The following is a 2,900-nucleotide window of genomic DNA, read 5'->3' as shown; positions in this document are numbered from 1 at the left end:
TGACCATCATGTAGGTAGCACTAGCTGCTATGTGTAAATCTGACGTTTCTTATAAAGTAAGAAAAGTTAGATTTAAACAGTACTACTCACGATTTCAAATGAGTTGGTTGACAGAAAACATCTTGAGGGAAAAAGCCAGTTGATCAATTCACGAGTCTCGTAAAAGGTTACTGTCTATAATTCAGAAAAGAAGTAAACACAATGTTCTCCACCGATTTAATAAAATTGTTTTCATTTTGTATTACAAATGGTGTGCATTCTGTTCACAGAAAACATCTTGAGTAATAAAGCTAGTTGATCAATTCACGAGTCCCGTGAAAGGTTACTGTCCACAATCCAGAAAAGAAGTAAACACAATGTTCTCCTCCGATTTAAAAAAAATTGTTTCCATTTTATATTGTAAACTGTGTGCATTCTGTTGATTTTTTTGCTTAAACTTAGTCAGTTTAATTAAATTCAGCATTACTTAGTAACTTATCCTGCCAATCCTCTGGTTAGAAAGCAAACCTGCTTAATACTATTTGCAGAAATCAAGTTAACCTAATGATACTACATGTGTACGAGGTCTTTGATGGTAAAAATACATTGTGATAATTATTCTGAATAGATATGCAACATATCTACAAAGGAATAAGTAAAGCTCACCTCGTGGATACTTCTGTGCACACATTCATGTCTCTTAATAACAAAACTCACGGGGATTTTCCCATAAAAAATACAACTTCCTGGTATAGTATTTTTTTTCACTCATACATATATATGCCATTAGTTAAAACTATTGTAGAATAAGTTAAAAGAAAACTTTACCAAATGTTATTGAAATAACCGACTTACTAAGCCTAACGTCTAGCTAATTTGGCCTATGTGTAATTGTGATTTTTTCAAGATGGGAAAAATGCGTTTAGGAATATGCCTAATGTCAAATTACATGTCCATAATGATGAAAGTTCAGTATTGCGTGTTTCTTGTACTCGAGAAAAAGTTTTTTGAGATATAGCACAAATTTATCATGAGTGGTTTTCTGTTGGAAAGGGGAAAGTTTAAATGAGGGGAGTTAAACAGGTGTTATTGGTTTTAGATTGGTCTGCAGCCAATCACAACCTGTTTCGTCAACATACCATTTGGTGTTTTTTAGATATAAGCACACTTTGTTTCTTGACTGGATGAGTAGTGAAGGGTGAAAGACTAAAGAGGAGAGTTATTAGTCTTTAATTGATCTGTCAATGGTCGACTACAGCTTAATTCATATTTTGTATATAAGTGTATTTTTCATGGGTGCTGCATTTTAGGAGCATCTTACACCTCCACTGACTTCTAACTTATCTTAGTTAGCTAGTAATTAGTATTTGCTGGACAAAGTGTTGGCTTCACCAAAAGTTCCTGATAATGTGAAATTCTAGTATCACTGTTATCCACAAAAACTTCATACCCTTGTATCTTCACAGGTATGTACAAAGTTACATCTTACTCTTGGCAACCTGAGCTGAATACAAGAAAGGTAATGTTGCGAGATAGTAAATTCTATTTTTTTATGATTATAGTTCATTTATTATTTCCTTCCATCGTTTAGTTTATCTATGAATTTTTAGTTGCATTAAAATACTAACTCACCTTCTAGCTAATTATTTGTATATTGAGTAAATGTGTGTATGATGAAACTGACATCAGCTTCCCTAGCGGTGACGCACATATACTATTAAAGTAGCAGAAGAGTATGTAAATTTATGATCACATGAGGTTGCACTCTCCTGCCCTACACTATGAATATACACTCTGCCAGAAGCTTTACTAAGAGAGAGATAGTTATTGCTGTTTGTCACTTGATATTGAAAGGTATTGTTGGAATATTGTATTTGCTATATTTTTTTGGAAGTAGGTTTTTTATCTTTGTGGTTATTTTTCCTGATTCCATTATTATTGACTTATTAATATTTATGGTAAATTGTTTATTAATATTGGTGTGAAGTCCTGGCCAGGCATTTGCTCATTAACTGTTGAATCTATTTCTAAGTATTGTTATTGTGAATAAATTGTTTTTTGTTGTTGAAGGATCGTTAAAGCGCAAAGAATTTTGACTGCTAGAAGCTAAATTCACTCTAAATTTCCTCGCTATCTGAACATCTTTTTGTCTACTACCCCCATAAAAATAGTTGGAGATTTCTAATTGACAAAAATTGTACTCGCAAGATAGCTAGTGCTATCTACGAGTGCCAGAATGTACGAACTCGATGCCGAACGTATGTGATGAACATATTCGTCATATTCATGACAAATCAGGCAATGGAACTGACGTAACGAAAATATCTATCATTTCTAATGTTTAAGTTTCATGGGAGGTTCTATGACAGCAAACAAATAAGGTAAGTACGATGACGAGGAACCCACTTTGAGACTAATAATGGCTGGAGACGGCTTGAATGGGTAATGAAGAAAAGCTTTAATATAAGTTTAACATAACAGCAAATGTACAACGTTTCGACAAGGTTTTGTCATCATCAGGTACCTGTAATTCAGTACTGTAATTTGAGCTATACTTTCGTCATATGATTTACAGCTTCTATTGCAGAGTAAGTTATTAGTTAGATACAATTCAAAGAGCAATAAAAAACACTAAATAAAAACCAAATGTAAACTGTTACAATCTGTAGTCATTTTAGGGAAAAAAGGATAATATATATTGTTACGACAGCGGAAGTCACGTGACTCTGGTAACACGTAATGGGTATCTCGAAGGTTCCTGAAGGCTTGAGTGTTTGCCAGACGTCCTCTATTTTGTATATATAAGACCGGCAAGAAGTGACAGCATAGATAATTGCAGACAGGCATGCAGAGATAGAGACGGACAATTGAGTCAAGCGCGGTAGTGACCGTAAGTAAAGTGCGTGAATCGTTGTTAAATA

This window comes from Limulus polyphemus, unplaced genomic scaffold (genome assembly GCF_000517525.1).
Source record: "Limulus polyphemus unplaced genomic scaffold, Limulus_polyphemus-2.1.2 Scaffold1594, whole genome shotgun sequence".
In the NCBI taxonomy this organism is placed as follows: Eukaryota; Metazoa; Arthropoda; class Merostomata; order Xiphosura; family Limulidae; genus Limulus; species Limulus polyphemus.
Note: the sequence above shows the minus strand (reverse complement) of the source record.